General features: G+C 39.6%; 1 long non-coding RNA gene across 1 annotated transcript in view; it reads left to right on the forward strand.

The window, feature by feature from the left end:
- Window positions 1–23,149, forward strand: part of LOC104148176 (uncharacterized) — a 219,514-nt gene that overhangs the window by 44,767 nt on the left and 151,598 nt on the right. The window contains exons 12-13 of the long non-coding RNA XR_011143681.1: window positions 2,095–2,236; window positions 19,186–19,243. This is a non-coding gene — a long non-coding RNA (uncharacterized lncRNA). The remainder of the gene's footprint in view (window positions 1–2,094; window positions 2,237–19,185; window positions 19,244–23,149) is intronic.

Here is a 23,149-nt window from a genome sequence, read left to right on the forward strand (position 1 = left end):
TAAACTCACTTGAAAATTCTGTTTCAAATATATATTTTAATGCAATTAAATCCTGACTACATAATACAAGTATGCGAATACATGTTCAGTAATTTGCTACATTTACAAATAGAATTCACATACTTAAGATGCAAAAAGAAAACTGGGAAGGAACTGCAGGTGTGATTAACATAACATTGTTCGGTATCTGTTGAATTGTTATTTTTACAAGGAAAAAGTAAAAAAGCAGATACTATTTCTCTGTACAAGATAACTTTCATTTTAGAGCATATGAAAAAATACTCACTCAGAATGAGTTTTTTGTTCAGGTGTAAGTAATACTTAAATATTTGAACACCAAGATAGTGTTTGGAATATACTCAATTGCAGTTGCAAAGACTGCCAGGTGTCCTATATAAATCTAACTAATCTTTGCTCTTTCTTTTTGTAGAGAAATCTATCCCTCCTTCCTTAACTGTATTTCAGAAATGGCCTAAGATTTTTTCAACTGTTCCCCCCAGAAAAACTTATCTTTAATCAATCTAAAAAATTGCTGATCTTTTCCTTTGGATTTCAGTTATCACTTAAAGCTTTCTCCACCTTTCTCCATTTGGAGCCAATGGCTTGCTGCTTTCCACTTTAAAACAAACAAACAAAATACCTTTTCCTCCCTCGTTTCCCTACCCCTGACTTTCTTTAATGACATCTTCAGTCATTAATGAGTTAATAAAAATCTCAAAGTCATCTGGGAATAGATAAGGGGAAAGAAAGAAGAGTATTGTACACATAATGACAGGCTCCCTGCTGGCCCTAAGATGTCATGGGTCAGCCATGTTAAGAATGTGTGTGCCCAATCATCTGCTGATTTTTATCAGCAAGGCCTCAAGCACAATCTGACACGGCCAGTTTGGGAGTTACAATGAATAAACAATGACTTCTTGGATTGTTGGCGGCTGTATGATAGAGTGAGAGGGTTTATATATACTAAAACATGATGACATTAGCAATCAATATACCAATTACTGGACAAGTTATTGGACGAAGAATGCATATGTCTTGAGCTTTGTGCACTTTGAACATACTACCAGTGATGGATACCACAGTCATAATGCTACTTAACCCTTCGCAAGATAGATACGCTAATACCTTAAAATGCCTTGACATTTCTGAGACCACGTGGTAAGGACAAACCTGATCTGATTTGGCACATTAAGTATTCCAAATACAAGATATAAGCCTAAAGAATGTCTCTCTCACTAGGAGTTAAAGGTAGAAAGGAACAGATTTTTCAGGTGAGCAGCTGGATATTGGATCAATAGCTTCTAACAAATTTAAATTGATTTCCTCTGAAACTTTACGGAAAATAGGTTCTTTTTGCCCAAATATCACTAGCATACTACACAAACTTCACCAAGAAGTTAGAACGTATTAACTCTTATAGAACGGTTAAGCAAATATCCCAACAGCTATCACTCTCCTTAAGCCTACTGTACAATAGAGAAAGGAGGACAAAGCATGAACATACTTTTATCTTATTCCTTTGCTACTACAAATAAATCTCCGCATCTGCTCAGTGTCATCCTTTTGTTTCCTTTAGTGAACTCTAAATATTCAGCATTTCTGAGTTTGCCTTCTGTTACTGTGGAATTGATTGTGAAGAATTAGCGTTAGCGTTATAATTCGAGGTAGAATCAAACATGCTAAAATAAATCATCTAAATGCAATTTAAAGCAAAATGCTGAAGACTTAACCGAGCTGGAGACTGTTGCGGCACGTAGGCCTGCTGTATCTGGGGGAGTAACAGAAACACTGTCTAGATTGAAGTTAAACAACGCTGGCTCTCCACTGTCCATTAAGATGGACAAGTCCACAATCTAAGTGGAAAGCTCCTGAGTTTTACCCTGAGATGCATCATTAGAATGATACGGGAAAGACAGTTTTTATGATGATTCTCCATCGTTTTCTGCATAGCCTTATGAATGACAATTTCTACCGAGCTCTGGGAAGCAGAGCTAGGGAAGCAGCAGTCCCATACGCTTTTTGTCTTTTACTCAAGTGAGAGCAAACAGGGCATGGCACAAATATCAAATACACAGATCTAACTTTGTCTTCCAGGACATCAGTGAATGCAGTGGAAATTGTGCAAAAATCAGGAGGTAGAGGAGTCCCGACATCAGACTGGCACTGTGTACTCTATGTGGATCAAAGGCTCAATAAAATCTTAAGATACATCTCTACTACTGATCACTCTTGCAAGGTAAGGACTCAAGTGTAACTCTAAATTACAATCAAGTCTGTTCCTGCTACTCAGAGCACTACAGCACTTCTTGGAGTTTTGTGTTGGATGGTAATGGCAGAGGGACAGATCTCAGACACAGTGGAAAAACAGATGAGACTGCATCTGTTTTTAACTGCAATAGTTATGAAATGTTCAGCTGGATCCTCTCAAATGGCCCTTCCCTTTCCATTAAGAATGTTCTTGAAAAGTTTGGAAATGAATTTGTCCAGCAGGTCTGATAGGAATAACAAAATGCTTTTAAATGTAAATGTTTCATAAAATGGCACCATTACCATACATTACAGTGAATACAGTTAAGAAACAACTCAATAATCTCTCCTCTGTAATTTACAATTAACTTTTTGCCTCAAGGTAACAGCTACGTTCACAAAAATAATGGTAATAGATTGACCCTGTTATGAATGGATAACAAGCTGGAAACAATATAGTTTGTCACAGAGCATTAACTGTTACTGTTGAAACTGTAAATAATGTGCATACAACTTGCAATGTAAATGGCTTCCCTTAAAAATATTAATTATGTCAATTAAACACTTGATACATGATAGATTATTCTGAAGCCTATTTAAGTCCGCGTCAGACTGAATATACCACTTTCTAAGATCCCATTCCCAGACTACTGGAAAAAAATCTATGGCTGCATTCTGACAGTTCATGGTGGGACAAAGGGCTTACAATGGGATATTGCCTTAAATTAAAGATATATGATTGTTTCTTTTCCTTGGATTGCTTGCATTCTTTTTCATTGAATACAGCATCTGAAGGTTACAGAGTGTCTAGAGATACTGGACTCTTCCGAGATGCTTTTAGGCTGCTTTGGAAACTAATGAAAAGCAGCCCTCATCGAACGGTGCTGGCCACTCTCACGGGAGGATCTCTGTGTGATACAGAACACTCGACTGGCTATTATGCCACTTGGTAATCACTGGTAATGGGACAGAAGAATACAGTGAAGTTTTTACACTTGGCTGTTTTCTTACACAAAAGAGATGTAACTCATCATACATAAGCCAGAAAAAGCTATGAGGGATGATGCTGTTCAGCTGATCTCCTCTTAGGACATCCTTTGGAGCCAGGGCTATGCTCATCTGGGAGGAGATTGCTATCACATGACTTTAGGGAGTGATCCAAAATTGGTATCCAACACATGGCACAGAAAAGATTAGGCTTTTCTCCCACTGCCTGGAAAATATTAATTCATAACCAGGAGACCAAACCATATTTTTGCACTCTCCAACCACAGTAACTGCCTAGCTCAAGACCAAACTTAACAGCACAATACTTTAGTGTTCTGGCTAATTACCATGTGTAGACTGTTGCTTTATAAAGGAGGGATTCCCACTAGATTACCCACATAGAGAAAGTGATATTAAAAGGACAAGCCACCAAGAGGTCAAACAACCAGTTGCCAGAAGTTAGAATAACTAGACTGTGGAGCAGCAATATCTGAGGAGCTGGCATGTGTCCCAGGACTGGTTGTCATACAAATGAAAGAAAAGACAGCTGGAATCTTATTGGACTGACTGTTATTTTCTGTGAACACAGTGTAAATCTTTTACTTTGGTCTTTCAACCAAACTCCTGAATTGGGAGTTGAGAAACTGATTCAGTTAAATAGAAGGTCACTTTACGCCTCATTTTTTCCATGTGTTTCATCTACTTTGTTTAGTTTTAACCTTTGGGATCAAGGACTATTCAGACAGTCTGAGCATAAGGAGTCTGACTGTAGTCACAGTTCTTCAAGGCTCCTGTAATCCTAGCAAATATATCATAACTGCTCCTCACAAAAGGTGTGCTCTCCCATCGGGGAAGAAATAAAGTCACTGTATGCCTAAAACCAGGCAAGCTTCTCTTCCCCTGTGACAGGGGCAAAATTCCAACTCATGACTGGTTGTTAAGAAACGCTCATATTTCCCTCCATCCGACACTTTTCTCGGGGCAGCTCTTGTTTCACCTCAGTTAAAGTTTAGCTGCGTTTGCTACACATTTGGTACCATCTCTTTAAAGATGTACATTTGAATGGGCAAGAAAGTGAGGGATTAGCAATGGGCAGAGGTCAAGTCCATCAAGACTTTAAGCATGTCGTTGGTTGTAAAAAAGATTACATTACTGGCAGCTCTTTGCCAGATCAGTACTTCGATGCCAAATGTTAATCCTTGCTGGGGACATGATGGCTTGTAAATGTTACAGGAGAACATAGCTTTTCCTGTAGAAAATAGGCATTTATGGTTAAAACACAGGGATTATTTTCTCATGCTTACGTTTGCATTTCATGCTGACTCACTCTTGCTTGCTATGAGCTTTGCTTCAGTACTTGCGTTTAATCACTTCAGATCTCTATTTGTATAACTAAAGGAAGTACGGTTGAGTTCTTAAAGCATAGGGTAGCAGAAGAGCTAGAGTTCAACTTCAAACTTTGCCAGAGAACTTGCTCCGTGACATTGGGTGAATCCTTTTTGCTTGCTGAACCAGAGTTTTCCCATCTGCAAAGCGGAGAAATATGTAAAAAGGGTCCCACATAGCTTACGTGCAACTGTCAAAAGAACAGTATTACTGGATTTATAAAGCATAGCTACCCTCTTCAGTGTGGCTACCTATAACTGTCTCGTGTGCTTAATATCTGGGAGAAGCAACACTCTTTTCTACATTTGGACAGGTTTGGGTTAGCTAAACTTTTCAGATCAGACATTTATATCAGAATGGCCAACACACAAGTCAATACAAGATATTAAAATAAGAGAAGACTCAGTTGGCCTAAAGTTTATTCTATGTGAACTCAATTCATAATCAGCAGCTGTTTTTAAGTGAGTGTGGGACACTATATGTGAATAAGTACTGTCAGGAATTTAATATTGCTCCAGTAGTCCTCTAGCTGCTTACTATGCTTCCACAGCTATAAGCCAACAGTCCTTCCGCTGTTTATGGGTCTCCATGTGAAAGGGAAGCATGCAAATCCCATCTGCTTTTGGGATCTTGAGACCCTTAGTGTCTCTGTGCCTCAGTTTCTTATCCGTATTTTGAGGGATAATAATAAAACTATGCTAAGCACAAAAAAAATAAACCTGCACTTTAGAGGGTTTGGTGAGGTTAAAAAGACTAGTGCCTGGTGCACTTTGGCTCTAAAGGAAAGGGGACCATATAAGCTCCTAGATATTTTTTTGAACTTTGTTATCAAATGTAAGGAATCAAATTGAACCCGGGAAAACCTGGTCTTCCAGGTTTCATGCCACATATACTTAGGAGCTATAACATTATGATCCTCTAGTGTAAGAGGATTCAATATATTTTTTTCTAGGAGTAAGAAATGGTACACTCCATATTAAGTTTTAAACTGTATTAGTTTGGTTTTGTTACGCACATGCATTTTTTTCCTTCTCTTCTCCTCTTTGAAATGTTTTGAATTAAAATAGCTTACTCAAGGTCACCAAAGGCATATGGTCTTGCTCAAAACTTTAAACAAAACATTAGTTTTTACAACCTTTTGTAATTTGGTATTGTATACAACATGGTTATAGACGAAGTTTCTGTAATCTTTGCAGTGGGTGACAGAAATATGAGAGCCAAATTTATAAGCCATTTAGTGAAGCATTTAATCAATTTCATGCATAGGAAATAACTCTGATTGCTTTGCTTTATCAATCTTGCTTTCTCACAGACCTGCAGTCACCCCAACCTCAAAACACTTAAGTGGGGGGAACCATATGCAAAAGTCTAAAGTTGTACACAAAGTGTCAGGAACTTCTGAGGACTATTTAAACTTAGTTGCCAGCATCAGTGATTCCTTTTAAGGCTTTTAATATTTTTCAGAAGGAAGGAGAAATTCTAATATTTATAGAAAGTTGCAAAGCCTCTTTTTACAGTTATCCATTAAACACTCTTTGTCTAGAAAGAGCCTTTGACACTGCAGAGTTATGCAGATTAAGCTTGTCTTCAATACTAAAATGTTTGCATATGTCACCTTTAATCACTTACAAAAGCTTAAAAACCCTCCCTGCACCACATAATTCCCCATTTCTATGAATGGCATATCATATGACAAAGTTGGAGAGATGCCATTTCAGATACTGCTGCTTACTATGGCCATAAAACAAACAAAAAAAATACATTCAGGTCTAGACTGCCTTCAAGCTCGAGCGTTGAGTCACGCTTACGCATGGCCGTAAGTTGGAGGAAGGTCTGGTGGATTTATCTTACAAGAGGTCAGACTGAATGACTGGAATAGTTCCTCTTCTGATCTTAAAATCAGGGCTCTGGGTGGACTATCTGACCCTTGGATTCAGGTAAACACAAGGGAATTATATTCCTCACCTACTCCCTCCCACACAAGGCAGTTAGTGAACTGGAAGATCCTTGGCTCTGTTCTTTACTTAGTGGCATGTGAACCCATAAGGAGCTGGGACAGGACTAGTCTATTGGCATATGCTAGCCCAAGTTATTGGTCTTTCTGCAGGAAAGAAAGGAAAATATCACCCAGGCCAACCACATTTACTTATCCTGTATCTCAAGTCCCTACCTGGAGTAAGAGGTAGGTCTTAAAAGACTAGCCCAGCGTACACTTTTCTGGCTGACGTGTCACTGCAGCGAGCACAATCCCTAAGCAGAGTACTACACTGACTTTTTTTCCTTGAGTGAAAAATTCCTGAAGGAGCAAAAAGGCAATCTCTCTGATAATCAGCAGCTGCTCAACCATATTAAATTTAGACAAGGCTACAATAGCGTCAGAGTTGTCCCCTGCCCTCTAAAATTAGAACTGAAAGAACAGTGGGCGCAGCGCTAAATATATAACTCATTTAAAACTGATGCGCTCACAGGCTTTCCTAACGCTTGGAAAAGCGATGGCCGTCAATTCCTGAGGACGCGTTTGCGCAGCCAGCGCCCGCACCAGCCCGGGCGCCCCGGGCGCGCTTCGGCAGCACGGGCAGAGGGAAAAGCGGGAAAGGGCGGCGGCACCCAAGTGATCCATTTCTTATTTGCCTTGCCCAGAAAGCAGAAGCTTGACGGGGCCTCCAGTTTGTGTATGAGAGAGGAGGGAAAAAAAGGGGAAAAAAAAAAAAAGAGTTGGTGTCAACTATCTCTCCTCAGTACTAGCTCGGGAGAGGGAGGGGGAAAAAAAGAAGTTGTTCCTTTGAAGTAATCGGAAGTGTAAACTTTAGCCCTTCAAGCTGTAGAAAAAAAGACCTACAGACCAAAAAACCCCCACAAACAAGTCGGGCAACTACGCCTGCCGGTTCCCATTCTCAGGCTTCGCAAAGCGCTGACCAAGACAAGGCCTCACGCCGGCTCAGGGCAGGGCCGAGGGCCCCCAGGCCGCCCGCGAAGGGCTGCCTTCGCAAACTTCCCCTGCCGTTTGCCAGCCATTCCTCTTTTTTTGGCCACTTTGACTACGTGAGCATCCAGAGAGGTTGCTGAGCCTTGGAGAAGAGCGACCCGAGGGCAGGGAAGGGGCCGTTTAGGACGGTCTGCAGGTTGGGAGGCAAAACCCTCCCCTGCTCGGCTGGCTCCGCCCGCGGGGCGGGGAGGGAGCCGGGGCGCCGCAAACCCCCGCCCCTGCTTAAGTGAGGAAACAGGGGCCGGCAGAGCCTGTGTGGGCCTGGGAGGCCTAGGGAGGTGCTGCTTCTTGGCTTCAAAATATGACTAGCGACAGCTGTTTAGGTGCTTTTCTTTCTTTCTTCGCCCACTGTGGGGCTGGCGAGGGCCGGGCTCCGCGTGTGGCCGGTGAAGCGGGGCCTGAGCGGCGCCTGCGCCGCCGAAAGCGGGACTGGACTTGAGCTGCTACAAATATAAAAGCTTGTTAGTGAAGCAAATAGGGCATATTACGCTATTTTTGTGCCTTAAATAAATCAAGAAAGGTGTGAATGTGCTGGTCGTGAGCCGCTTTCTCCCTTGGGCTACTTCCATAAGATGTTTCTCCCCTGCCCCCGGTGTGGATGGCATCAGCTTTTTGGAAGGGTTTCCTGAAAATGGGATTATTAAAAAGGCATGTTTTCTCTTCACTCATCTGGAATATTCTAGGAGGGATTATCTTATTTAATTCTTCACCCCATAAATTTAGGGTTCCCTTTCTAGTTGCGCCTTGCCGAAAGGTTAAGGCAATAAAAGTATAAGTGAAAGAAGCTGCAGGTTTTTTCTAGACAGAGATACTCCTCTTGCAGTCTTAATCAGCAGGTGATCTGCTGATTGGTTAAAAATAACAACTAGAACAAAACCTTTGCTTTTCTGACAGAGAAAGATCGGTCCTACCTGACAAAAAGTTTTTCACAGTATGAATACAGGCTTTTGGGAGGAGATAAGCGCGCCTGCACTTACGATTCAATTCTCAAGGTTCGGCTGGCAAGGGAGCTTTCTGGTGAGTGCGGTGGAGGTGGGCTTTCCTCCAGGGCAGCGTTCCCTAGGGAGGAGCGAAGGGAACGGGATAGCAGGCGCTACCACCCGGCTGTCTCTGTTTGCTCCTTCTCAAGCTTTCAAGGCTGCTTGCCCTGTGTTTGGGTCCTGGGCCAGGTTCAGACGCTGCAACAGTCCCTGGTGTTTTCTGTCAACTTCCAACGTAGGCCTCATTTAGCCTTCAGCTTCTCGTCTCTTTAGACTTTCTAATTTCTTTTATAACAGTCTTAGCGGGCTTCCAGTTTGTGTTCATCCTACAGTTCTTAACAGTTTTTGGAGGTTTGTTTTGCAGCTTTAAGGCTGTCCAGTCCCAAGAAAATTCCTCCTTTCCTCCATCATCTTGGAGGTCTGGCTGTATACCTGCTCACCACTTTTCCCAGGCAGCTTCCACTTCTGCTCAGGTGCAGCTCCCTGTCTGCACTTTGGGAACCTCTCCGCATGTCCTGCTTTTTGGGAAAGTGCAATCTGTTTGCCTCTCAGATGAGTGCCACCAGACTTGATGTACAGCAGCCAGAGCAAGGCAACCTTACTCTGTTCATAAAAATGGAAATGAGGAATGTTTGTTACAAAACACTAACCCAACTTCTGAGGTGGCTGAAGCCTGTAGGCACGTATGTTACTGATGGCAAGTACCAAAAGTTTGTAAGACGTTACAAGTTCTGTTCTGGGTATTGTCAGGAGATCCTGGCTGATGCTCTCAAAGCACTCCTCCCAAAACTCCCCTGTCAGAAGGTTGTCTACCTTTTATCCATTATAAGCCCTAGGGAGTGGAGATCTAGATTTTGTCCCTTCTATGCTCATGAACGTGTGAAAAGCTAAGCCTTACTTTAACTCTCAGTCAATAGGCTGTTTCTGGTGAAGCAGTTGTTTTTGATAACTCTATTCTGAAATGATTAATTCTCTGCTCCTATGAACTACAGTAATACTTTGGCTGTTCTGTGGACCTCTCTGGACTTGGTCTATAGTTGTTCATTTTTTACCAATGAAAGAAAACTAGAATTAAAGAAATGTTATTGTCTGCTCGCTCTCCCAAGTTTTTTTGAACCATAATAGATGCAACAATTTGAAAATGTCAGACAAGTATTTTTTTGTTTTACTGTTTACAAAACACAATGTTTTATGGAGGTAGTTTATTCATGGAAAAGAGGGTTATTCCCAATATTATCTTTATCTTCCAGACATAAATAACAAACTACTCCTGTAATCAAAATTTACTGCAATTGTAATGGGTTTTGGCATCGTTTATGTATCACAGGGAACGTTAACATAATGTTGACTTTCAGGACTGTGGCCAGGTTTTGTTGTTGTTGTTTTTTATCTTTTAGGTTGGATTCATTATAAAAAATATACTGTATTTGTGGCTTTTACAGCATTCAAGAGATTAATTCTCATAAATAACACTGTTTATACCTCCTTCCAATCAGAAAGTTGAAATTATCTGTGACAATGTGAACACTAAAAAGTTGTATGCTATGAAAATATTTCAATAATTAATGCATGCACTATCTAGAGCAATTGACAGTGAGGTCATAAACATAATGGGCCATCTGTGTTTGATTTGTATCTGAAAATGCTTAAAGGGAAAGGCAGGTAATTCAGGCTTCTCTTGCAAATGTAGACAGGCAAGATTTTTTCACCTTCTCAGAAGGTTGTTGAACCATTTCATTGCTTTAAAGAAAAAAAAAATCCTTCCAGGCTACAGCATTTTAACACGCTTGCATTTTGCTCCTGTACTTCTCAGACGAGCAGAGTGCACCAGTGGGACTTTTAGTTTTCTTGCAAAGTACACAGAAGGTTGTCATTCTCCCTAATTTACTTTATATTGTTTGTGCTATAAAAAATGCCACTTCAGGCTCCTGAGCAATCTCTCTAGTTCACTTTGCATTCTGGGACCTGGGTTTAAATAATTTTTCCTTGGACTTTTCCAAGTTCAAATCTGTGCTGGCCTGTTGAAAGACAGTGCAAGTTTTATTCAGGGATCTGGCTTGTTGTGCCTTTATGACCCTTCTCTGGATTTGTCCCAGCTTGCCTCCTGAACCTTCTCTCCGTTGTGAAAGTCAAGGTTCAGGTTACATGCGTATCTTGGATTTAATTTAGCGATAGAGTTCTGTGCTGTAATGTGGAGAAATGGATTGTCCTGCTATCGTTAGGAATAACTCTTTATCTCTGAACTTATATGCATGGGCATAAAGCCAATATCAAGCTGGAATGACTCAATAAATAAACAACCAAATACCCCTCTTGTTTTCACTGGCTGATTTGATGACAGTCAGACTTCTGCTTTTGGCACCGACTGAGGCTCTACTGAAGGAAATGCCATTATCTTTCTCATGCCAGGCAGAGATTAATAAATTCTTCGAAAATGAATCCAGAGAGGACTTCTAAATGAGTTCATGTGACCTCCTGTATATCAGGGCTATTAAGTACTACAAATTACCTATGATAAGACCAGAGATTGCAACCTATTTAAAACTCCGTGCAATTTTTTTCCCTACGCTATGCCCTTCCTTGTTGCCCAAATATTAACTGTAGGTAGAGAATAGGTCACACCAAGGTAGCATCAGGGGCTAGGAAAACTGTCTGGCTGAAATATATCCAGGTAATCCCATGCTGCAGGAATTCCTGGGCTGTCCCTGATATTCTAATTTGGTGTTCATTTCTTTCTTGGATCGGAATCTAGTGGTCAGTGTGATCCTGTGCATGAGAAAGAACATGAGCTGCCACCTGTGAGATTGCCCCATTTTCCTCTTAAAACTTTGACCACATATTCAGTAGCTCATCTATAGCACTGGAAAGTCTTTGATGTAGCCAAGGGAAAAATACCTGAGTAAAGCAAAACCAGAAGTTGAGCTATATCACAAAGGTGTGAAAATTATTCTTGATATTGCCAGGACCTCTGTAATGCTCTGAAGCATAAGCATTTTCTTAATACGGAGCCACAAGGATAATATAAAAAGGCAAGGCCCAGAACGTGTGGAGTAGTAAGAGGAAGGGCTCTGGTCTATGGATGGCTGGAAAGGTATTTCATAGCCATCTGGCTAAACATCCCCCTTCCTTCTCCATGTCCTCTCCAATATGAGTGTGTATAAACTGTTGGGTGTTCCAAGCCAGGCAGTGAGGAAGGTAAAATCTATTTTTTCCAAATTAAAGTGGGTAAATACCATTTACCTATGTTTATCTTCAGCTGTACCATTGCTTATGCAGACTGAAAAATTTCTCTTAAGAGCTAGAGCAGAGCATTTCTTTTTAGAGAGAGCACATTTTGCCTTAAACACTTCAGGCCCACTGGTTATCTCTCTCAAAGTATAACCAGTTACAGTGCTGGGAAATTGCATCTTACTTCATAGTTGAGTTTCTGTAAATTCACTTTCCAGCTTTGCATCTTGTCATGATGTTGGCAGCAAGTGAGAAGCCATATGCTATCCACTATTCTCCCAGTATTCAAGTACCACTGCGCAGTAATCAAGTCCTTTATCCTTCTTTTTGTTAAACTGCAGAAATTGAGTTTGTTATGCTTTGTACAATAATGCTTGCTTCTAGTACCTGAATTATTTTCATCCCCTATGGTTTTCAGTACTTTTGCCTCCATTTTGAACTAGAGTTGGACATTGTTTTCTGGTGGTGATCTTACCAATGTTTTTTTCAGAGACAAGATCATTTCCTTGTTTCTACTTGGATCTTTCTTTTTTAATTCTAGTTCTGGACTCTGGAGAGTTTTAGCCTTTTTATGCCATAGCATAGAACAGAGCTGTGCGCCGAGGTAGAGATTGAACTCTAAATCCTTTTGGTTGAACTGTTTTGAGATAGTTTCCCATTCTATAAAAGTGGCCTTCTTTCCTGACTCTCTCTGTATTTAGCTAAGTTAAAACACATTACATTAACAGAGGATAACAGACTTGCTGCTTTGAATCAGAACCTTGTCCTCTCCCAACACTTGCTACCATAATAATTCTTTGTGTCATCTATAGGCTTTATTAGCACAATTTTATATATCATGAAACTTTCATAATAAAGGTCATTATAATGTAAACTGCCAAGGTAGGTCAAACCAAAGCAACATCTAGCCCAGGAGTACTCTGTGACAGATGCACGCGGAAAGATTCTTAGAAGCCGGGTGCAGTGATTCTTCCCTGGCTGTACTCTCCTGGTTTGATAATCAGCAGTTCAAAGACATCCAAAACTGTTGTTTAACAGCTCTCAATAACTTTTCACAATTTTTAAAACTCATTCATACTTTTGTTCTCTGCAACATCTGAAGAAGTGAATTCCATCATTTAATTTTTGCTGTGAAGAAAAATACTTTCTTCTAAAAGGTGCACCATATCATATTATAAAAAGTAGTGACTAATCATTCTCTACTTACGTTCTCTACTCTAATCCTGATTTTATAGGGCATATATCATGTCCGCTCTTTCTTTTTTCAGATATTCCTTGCTTAAAAAGAAGAACCAAAGTGTTATAATCTTCCATATCAATTTTGAGTTAGAATGACCAAACTACATGTTGTAATCAGACGCACCGTGGATTTATGCTTGGCATAGGGGTATTTTCTGGGTTTTCATTCTCTACAATATCCTATTTTGTATCCTCTTTTCCCTTTTATGGAGCACTGGATTGATCTGAATTATTGTTGGTCACAGATCTTTCTAGCATAAATGGGCCTAGAGCCTGTGGGTGCATTATCTTCCACATAGTGACACTGAATTTGTTCTGTTCTAGTGCTCTGGCACTCAGTATGGTGAGATCTTCTAGTTTTGGTAGTCCTGAATAGTTCTATCGTTTGTCCATACGTGAACAGCATCGTTTGTAACACAGGTTCTTTGGGGAACCCTGCTGGAAAACTCTTTCCAATATGAAGGCTTGAGTATTTATTGTTTTAATCATCTCATCCTATAACAGCTCAATTTCTTTAAGAGCCTTTGCTGTGAAACCTTCTCAAAACCTTTCTGAAAACCCTATGTACCCTCTCTGCATCAGATGGCACCTGTGTTTGCATTTTTTGATTCTTTCAAGAAACTCAAATAGAACTTTTAATAAAGGAGATCTGTGAAGACCAGTGAAGGATGCTTTATATTATTTGTCATTACAAATAGGCCTATTTTACTTGGTTAAATTTAAGATCACTTTATTCAAAAGGAAAGCATGGCTTTCTACTTGGGATCGTGGTCTGGCATTCAGGACATACAGGCTGTACTCCTTGTCTGCCAAAAAATCTGTCTTACTGAGCAAGTTGTTTTATCCTTCTGTGGCTCAGTTGCTCAGGGGTATAATTGCTGTTCATTTCTTCCTTTTTCTTATTTAGCTTATAAGCATTCCAGAACAGGGGCAGAGTATTTATATGCACAGGTCTTTAAACCATTTTGTTTGGTAACTGGATAATGTCGTAATCCAGGTTGATAATGCATTTGTTGAGGTCAAATAGTTTGATAAGGATATTAGGCTCCTGCTTTTAATCCAGCTCAATTTCCTTCTTTCAATTAATATATATTTTTTTCTAATTTTGGTGTTAGCTATTGCTAGGTGAATATCTGTTTTTGGCCACTAAATCAGCCAGTGTGCTTTAAGCAGTATTCAAATTCTACGGTGTTTTCAGTGAAATTATTTTACTGTTATTTTGCTGTTTTAAAAAGCTAGTCGGACTCCAGCATTAAAAATGTCAGCAAAAAGCCAAGGGTGTTTTTTTACTGAGATTTTACTAAGGTGTGATAATTAAGAAATGTGAAGAGAACAAAAAAACACAGTGCCTCTGCTGAAGATGTTGGGCCTTAAGAGTCTGAGTAATAACTGTTGGGTCGGTGATCATAAAAAAGTCCTATAAATGCAGAATATAAGATCTGAATTGGGGCTTTGTCTCACAACAATTATGTCAGCAGCTAATGGTAATATCTAGGGTTACCCATCCTTCCTACTTCACCATTTAAAGTGACACTATCCTTGTTTTCACTCTGCATCTATCATAAAGACACATTGATTTCCTTTCTGAGGAAAACACATATTTCTTCCCTCCTGCTAGGAAGATAAATCTGACAGATTTTAATCATATGTAGTTGTTCACAACTACAGAAATGTTTCCAGTGTCATAGATGAAAACCTTTCTTTTCTTTTTTTGAAAAGGAGAAGGTTTCTGGAAGCCAAGTTTATTTGGAGAGTACACCTGTGCTAAAAATCTAACTATATGCACCAGCAGTTAATGTTTCAGAATGCCCTATGGGCAGGTTTAAGTTTACTGCCCTCCAACATAATGCCTTTCTTGTAGTGGTAACCATGAATACTGCTATAGTTAAGGGTCTGTCAGTGGTTCTATCATAAACTCCCCTGTTTCTAGGGTTTTTATAACTCAGCCATAAAAATTCTCTCCTAGCTAAAGCTTAGCTTACCAAGGCAGACCTGATTCTGATCTTGGAAAGGCAGATGATACATATCCCTCTGTCTCATCTGAAATTAGCTATGGTCCATGAGGAAGGACTCTCACAAACTAAGGGTGCCATATGTGTCCAGCTACATATGATAGATGAAAGAGGAATCGTGTGTTAGAAGGGCTTTCCTCCTCTTAAAATGGCAAATAAATTGGCCTTAATACTTTGAAGTAAGAGGAGTCAAGCAACACAATTCTTTCCAAATTAAATCACGTTTTTACTTTATTTTTTTCTTTCTTAAAGTGCAACTTTGAGTTCATTATTTCTTAGCCTGTGCCATATACCACATTCTGGTATCATTTAGAAAGAGAGAATATCGTTCACCGCTTAAGTAGTGCTCTGGATTTAAGTCAGTGGGGCTGATCATAGAACTGGGTGTCTTGAAGACGGAGATCAATCAAGTCTGAGTAGAGCTGATGTTCAGAGAAACGGATAGAACATAGCTACTGTGACCCTGAAAGAAAGGAAGCTTAGAAATGTAGAATTATTATGCTTTCTGCTTATATGATTGTAGACTTAACCCAGCTTGTTTGTGAGGCTGGCCACAATGAGCTCCAGGAAGTAGACCAAACATTGATATGTGGTAATTATTTTCCATAGGGGCAGCTATTACAGACTTGGAAACAGGTTATAGAGCATGAATGTTCTTCAGTTGTGCTAGAATACGACAGATGGATGCAAGCCATGTAATGGATTTGTAGAGGATATTGCTTGATGCTGTGTCAATGACCACTAGAAATAAAAATGCAGCGAATTTTAGATACTGGAAATGGTCTTCTGGGAGCAGGAGGAAATGTTCAACTGTGTCAGGGGTTTCATTTTCTGGTGGCAGGTATCTACCAAAGTTTGAGGTTCTTCAGTCTTCTTTATTCTGTTCTTGAGTGCCCCCAAAGCTGAACACTCACTAAACATCTTGAATTTGAGGCTGCATGCACATCTGGTGAGCACTAAAGGGAAAATAAGATACCTTAAATGTGACTGTGTAGATCAAAGAACAGCATTCCAGTTCTGAATCCCTAGCAAAGCTAGCATGTCACTAATATTGCCTAATATTTGGCTAATAAAGCTCACCTCTGATCATTTTTAACATTTACTCTGTTATTCTAAGTCAATTAGAGATCTTAAAGAGTTTCAATTTGGTGCAAAAAGCATTTTTGCTTCTCAGTCTGATTTCAGGCAGTCTCCAGTTGGATAAAAAAACAGTAGTCCACATGGCTGTATTTGATGTGGGCAACGGTTGCGTTAGATAACCTCCTAGAAAGGCTAGCATCTCCAGGCATATTTATTTCAAATGCTGGTCTGTGCCTCCAGTATTTAACATCTTACTACATTAAAATTTTGTTCTCTAGGAGCAGCAGAATAATGGCTCAAATTGTCACCTTTCCTAAGGTTGTCCAATGTCTGGGTGCCATGCAAGGCAAGAGGTGTCTGTCTTTCTCTTGTGCATATAAGTGAAAAACAGGCAAACTTGCTTTACCCCATCTTTTGGCTGTCATTTGAGTAAAGCTGGTCTGGCATGAATAGGGGAATGATGTGCGCCATGCAGAGAGCTGGCAGTGCTTGCTCCCTTCAGAGAGCAAGGAAGAATCAGAATCCAAAATGTGGTTTGGTCACAATTCATTCCCTGTTCTGCTCTTCTGGCAGCTGATCTGTTCAGTGCCTGTGATTTCTTCATGCTCTAACCCAGGGGAGCAAATGAGAGGGAGGAAATTACTGATCCAGCTCTTCCAATGAGCAGTTTATAACAGTCTAAGAAGAACTATGGAAAATGAAAACAAATGAAATAGGAAGGAGAAAAGTGCCTTTTATTTGCTATTTCTACACCGATAATGGAACATTAATTTAAACCAGGACCCTTTTTGGAAATGAGTCAGAAGTAAGCACAGGCCAAAGTGATTCGTACTTTTAAACAGTGTTTCTGCTTCTGTCTTGCTCTGAGATTTTATGACTCCTGCACCTAAGCCAGATCACTAAGGCCTTACATTTCTTCAGCTCTAAGCTAGCGAGATGATCATCTGGTGACCAAGCTTTTTCCTAGTACTCCTGCCTTTCTGAATCTTCTTCAAGATCTCAAGGAAGTGTCTCCTTTTAAGGGGTCTCGTTTCCCAGTGATCTTGTGGTGGATTTGCACATTTAACTCCCATCAAATGCTAATAGGAATTCCTCGGTCAAATCCTCTCCCCCATCTCTCTTCATGCCTCACTGGGAGAAAAGAGCCCTTACTGTGTTTGAAAGTAAATTTCAAGGTTTCCTTTTTGTGTGCTCCAACAGCAGAGGTTTATTCCTTTCGTCCTTTTTATTTTATTGTGAGGCACCTTGAGTTATTTGCATGATAAGACACCCTGTAAATGGATTATATTGTAATGTATTGTGTAGGTTTAATGCTGACAACAGCTTGGTTTGGAAGTAAGATAGCAACTTAGATTTTTAGTTTCTGATATGCCATGCAGAGAAATGCCTTTTGAGAAGCATGAGGCAAAGCAGGAGGGATGAGGAGGAGGCAGCGTGAGTTAAGTTGTGTGAATAATGCTAAGGAAGGCTGGCGTTAAAGAGAAGATGAATATATTAACTTCTCAGGCTCCGAACTGGAGAGAACCGATGGTACAAACTTGTATGCCTTCCTTCTCCACCGTAACAATTAATGTATTTATTTTCCCTCCTTTTTCCAAGGAGAGCAAATTAATTGCAATGCTTTCTGGTAACAGTCTTCTATGATGAGCATAGCTTTTGCAGTGACTGTGACCAGAATATTGTCATTATATACCATCTATTTATAAACTGAAGCCAGTCCGCTAGAGAAGCACTGTATCTAGAAGTGGTGGAATGAACAAAAATCTGCTGGGGGGTGGTAGGGGGGAATGGTGGATTGCTCTTAACTCTAACTGGACCATGTAATGAGTGCTAGTGCAGGAAGTTTGGTAGTCTGAGCATAAAGTGTAGAAAACATGCGCTCCCCTGGAACAGAACGTTTAAAACCTGGCAGAGCAGCTTAACTTTTCCTTCCAAGGTAAATACGCAGTTTGCATTAAGTAGGTACTTCAGATAATACCATAAAAATAAAAACTTAGTGTGGACACTAAAGGGCTTGTAGTCATCTCTGAAGTCCTGCACACGACTGCATTTAGTGTTACATACTCGAGGTACTCTGTGGAAGCGTCATAAATATTCCTCTTGCTCCCTGCCTCTTTTGCAATAGTTAAGTTGGCCAGTCCTTTGTTACATGCAATCCAACGCTTGAATAAACTGAATGTAATTAAACTAAGGAGGAATACTCTGTTCCATTTAGATTTTGTTGGCTTGTTTCTGCATGATGTATAGTACCCTTGTGCTGGTCTAACAAAGTTCTTGAGCATGTTGAACTTTCGGCATGCATGTGGTGTCATTTCAAGTTCACAGAACTATTCACATGGTTAACTTCCACTTTGATATGTAATGGTAAATACTTTAACAAACTATTCATTACCTGCAGTGGTTGAATGGTGGAAATTGAACAGTTGTGCTAAACTTATTCCTACCTTAAATTCAAATGAAGTGCTACTTGGAATCACTTTAGGTTTCGGGTTTTTAACTCAAAGTAGTCATGAATACCATGTTTGAAAGCACTTTGATCATTGTTCTCCTAGAAAAAAAGAAAAAAGCGGGAGGAGGGGAGTATTTGTTGGAAAATGGAGGAAGAAGCCTTTGAAATCATAAAGTGTAACTAAACTTAGTCAACGTACTGTGCCCTGTCAGGGAAAAAAACTGATCCTGTTAAAGCTCCACTGCATGTAGTCAAAATACTTTGAAGAGAGTTCTATGGATTTCTGTGTTTACTGATGTCAGCATGGCACAAGATTGGCCGCTATGCTTATTTGTAGAAAAAGAACTGCCTAGAAGAGCCACCAAAGCGCTCCTGATCTGTGCTACTGTGTTGATGACAATGCAGTTTCTGGGACATATTGTAGTTTAATGCAGCCTTCTGAATTTGTAAAGCAAAATCTCCTGTTGTCTGAATGGTCACAAGTCCACTCCTTTTAATTTAAATATATAGAGATTCTTGCTTTCCCACCTCTAAGTTTGGATTGCCTCCTCAGTTTTGAGGAAATAATCGAGCCCTAACTGTCTCTTACAGATGAGTGGCATGTAAATCAGGATGAATTCTAGAGAACGTGAGGATCCATCTCACTCAGGTCAGTGGTCTTTATGTCATAGCATTCCCATATTGATAAAGACTCTTTAGAGTCCTGTAGTTGATAGCAGACCCAAGGTAAGAAATTTTTAGTATTAATTTAAATTGAAACAACTGATGGCTTTAAAAGAGGAAGAGGTTCTTCTTTGTAAGGTAGAAATACTCCAACTCATTCTGTGAAGACGTCACTAACAACTCATTTAAACTCTTCTAATGAAAGAGTGTTTGTGTTCTAACAAGAAGTTTTGCAATCTGCAACAAGATATTGCTGATTAGCAAGATTTGGGTCTCAGCTATTCTTGAATGACTCCAGATTTAATTCCATTCATGTCAGTGTTGCTGTTCCAGATTTACATAAGGGTAATAGAGAAACTGGCATTACTGAATTATTATTTGATTTAAAAAGTAGACTCTTCTGTTGTTCCTAGAAACTGTACTCTTAGGGCCTTTTGCAATAAAAAAGTCTGAAGCAGGTGAAAGCCGAGCTCTGTGAGTGGTATTCTGTTCCATGAAAATATCTGGCATGTGCAGCTTGCTTTCCTTTTGCCAATTCACCTGTTAGCGTGATTTCTGTGTTATGTGGAGTATTGCATCTACAAGACAGCCTAAGAGGCAGCGAATACATTGTAAAATTAATCATCATGCATTTGAAATCAGAATGAAATTTGGGATGATGTACAGAAATACACAGAATGATGTAACATTACTGTTACCCGAAAGAAAAACAGTGATCAAAATTGATAATAAATCTTCCATTAAGTGACAGATACAACTTTAATTAAGACAACCTACTCTAAGCTCATGCTTCATGCATGACTGACTGGCAAAAATATTAATTTTAACAAACATCAGTTAGCAAATTGTTCGTCTGTAGCCTAGAAGATATGTATTGCATGCATGTGTATGGGCTTGTGCGTGTGTGTGCGTGTAGGAGTATATGCACCTGTGGCATCTAGAGAAAAAACAGAAGGGTTTTTACATATCCTGCAACATTTAAATACAAAGTCGTCTTATGTCTAAACAATGCGTCTAAACGCACGCGTGCATGAATTTCTCAGTAAGATAGGGTGCTCATAGCATACATAAACACTGAGAAGTTAGTGGCTACCATGAGCTATTTGTACAGTAAATGACGCACAGAGATTAGCGTCTTTCTGTGGCACAGTGTCTACTGCCATGGACCTTTGTGAAATGCATAAACATGCAGTGCCTCGTAAGAAATTGAGGCAAACGGTTCTTAGGAAGCTTGGTGTATAGGGATCCTATTCATGAAGATGCATTTGGCACATTTCAGTAGTTCAATATGAGGGCACTGATTTGGTGTTTCTCCATTTTTATGTGCCTAACCTGAGGCAAACCAAGTGGAAACCTGGCTCCACTACAGACAGGTGGGCATTAAACTCCTGACAGTCCCAAAAAGAGATTAAGGCACAACTCTGATCTCTTCCCCTCCAACCAAGGCATTTGAGACCATTTCCACTGCCCACAGCCCAGGAGGCCTTCCCCGTGGCTTGTAATCCTAAAGGATTGCATGACTTGCTCTTCCTACAGCCAGATCAGATTGAAGTCAGTGGCATAATTCCCTGTCCAGTTTCTGCGTAGTGCGGTTACACCGCTGATATTTCAGGAGAAGTGCTAAATGGCAGAGTCAGCTGGACATAATGGCTAATTTGGAGTATTTTAGGCCTGTGGCTCGAGCGTTTGGGTTATATTTTAGCAGCTGAGATGACCGTTCTTTACAGATATTACGAATACAGAGCCTTGTGAATAGCGGAAAATCTAACATTTCATGGATATCACAACTTGTGCTCTTTTTCCAGTAATACTAGTATGTGTTGCAATTTTTTTTTGCCCTCTGTTATCCTTCTACCCCTCTACAGAATGTACTTTCATCTTTTGGAAATGACCCTTTAATGTAGTGACTAAAATTTAATTTAGGATATTTTGCTGTAAGAAGTGTAAGTGTTATTCCAGAGGAATAGTACTAGGCCTTCCGTATTTATTGTGCTATTTAGAGCAGAAGGGCAGTTTTTAAATAAAATTATTGTTTTTTTCTGACTTCCCAGTCCTCAAAATCTACTCAAGACCTGCAGAACAGAGACTACTTTTGCTAGAAACGTGAACTTTGCCATCGTATCTTTTTACTCAGTGATAGTTACATGGGATCGTCTGTGCTAAAACAAGCATAAAGTAATTAATACTTAATTTTGTTTGTAAGATGCAGAAAGAAACATGATTCTAAGGCAAACGGGAAAAATCTTTTGAGAAAGAAACTGCTACTTTTCCAGTATAATGCAGAATTTTGAATTTTGCATGAATTCTTAAGTAAACTTCCGTGCAAGTGACATAGACCCTTCTGTGTGAGACCTAAAATGAAAGCTGTTACCCACTCTGATCTCTCAGAAGCTTTCAAACAAATTTTAAATTGAACATGAGGTACAGTCCCTTCAACTGGCCAAAATAATTTCCTAACTTCTTTATTAAAAGAAAAAAAAAAGGCAGGAGTTGATGCTTGTGTCTTCTTATAGTCTTAGCACCAAATTTCTTGACTGTTGTTATGTCTGGCTGATTTTTGCCCATATTACTGTACCTTTAAAAAAATTCACTGCATATCAAAGTTTTCTTCCATTCCAGCTACTGATTTTATTGCCTAATGCTGGCAATACCCACTTATCTTTATATTATCTTGATCTATGCTTTTTATTTGAGATGCAAAAGACCACAGCCACAATTCAGCCTAAGAAGATAAACTAAAGTAATTCAAGCCAAGTGAATGGCTTTATTCTCTTGTATTCATACTTTCATAACTTACTAGTTGTCTGATCCATTTTCAGCCATAATGTACATATAATCAACCTTTTCAGACTGCTCACAAGAAAAGCTTTTGTTCACTGTGCAGTAATCAGTATTAAAGGCCTTTAAAATAGTGAAAGTCAATGACACTGGAGTATTGTCCAGATACATTGTTGTTGATATAGTAGACTGATATTGCTGTGAAAGACCAATTTCATCTCGAAGTTCTTTCATCTGTGGTGATCACAACATTTTTCACATATTGTTCTTCACAATCATATGAGTTGGTACCCACCTCTGATATTTCCTTCTAAGCTGTTTTTCCCTCAGGATGACTACAAAATGATTTGATGATTTTGAAGAGCATCGAATGGCCTGAGTCCATGAATGAAGTCTCTACAATCCATTATATACAGGCTATATAGCACTGAATGCTGTATAGCATTTGAATCAGTGAGGACAGTCTTATAGTAAGGTTTACTAGATTACAAATATGATCAAATCACTACTAGATTTTAAACCTCAAGAAAGATAACTCTTTAAAAAAGACTGAAATTATGAAGTCATTTTTTTTTCTATGAGAGCATTGTATTGCATGTGTAATTATAAATCTGAGAACATTTCCAGAGATTTCATATCCTTTAACATTAAAATTGTGATTAGATGCTTCAGTGTATGGAATCTTTGGGGAGATAATCATGTACTCATCTTCTCCCAATTTTTAAATATTTATTTTGATCGATTCAAATTAGATTTCCGTATGAGATATCAGATCTCTGAAAAATGGAATGCCTTCACAGATAAGATCCTTTAAATTTTACGAGTCATCAGTTAATACACAGCTTATAATGGTCTCCAACGTGTTATAGCCTGTTGTCTCCATTGAAATGTGCAGTCAAAATCTGGTGCTAACTGAGGTGGGGAACATTCTCAATTCACCTAGAGCTGTCCCACGGAGGAAGAAAACACTAACTGGTCTCTCTGGCCCTAATTGGTTTCTGTTCACCCTCAGGGTGTCTAGCTGTTGAGACAAGCCTTTATTAGTTTCACCACTCTGAGGCAGCTTTGAAGACGGTTAATTTTGGGGCACCTTTTTGACTGAGATATACCAAGT

This window comes from Struthio camelus, chromosome 12 (assembly GCF_040807025.1).
Source record: "Struthio camelus isolate bStrCam1 chromosome 12, bStrCam1.hap1, whole genome shotgun sequence".
In the NCBI taxonomy this organism is placed as follows: Eukaryota; Metazoa; Chordata; class Aves; order Struthioniformes; family Struthionidae; genus Struthio; species Struthio camelus.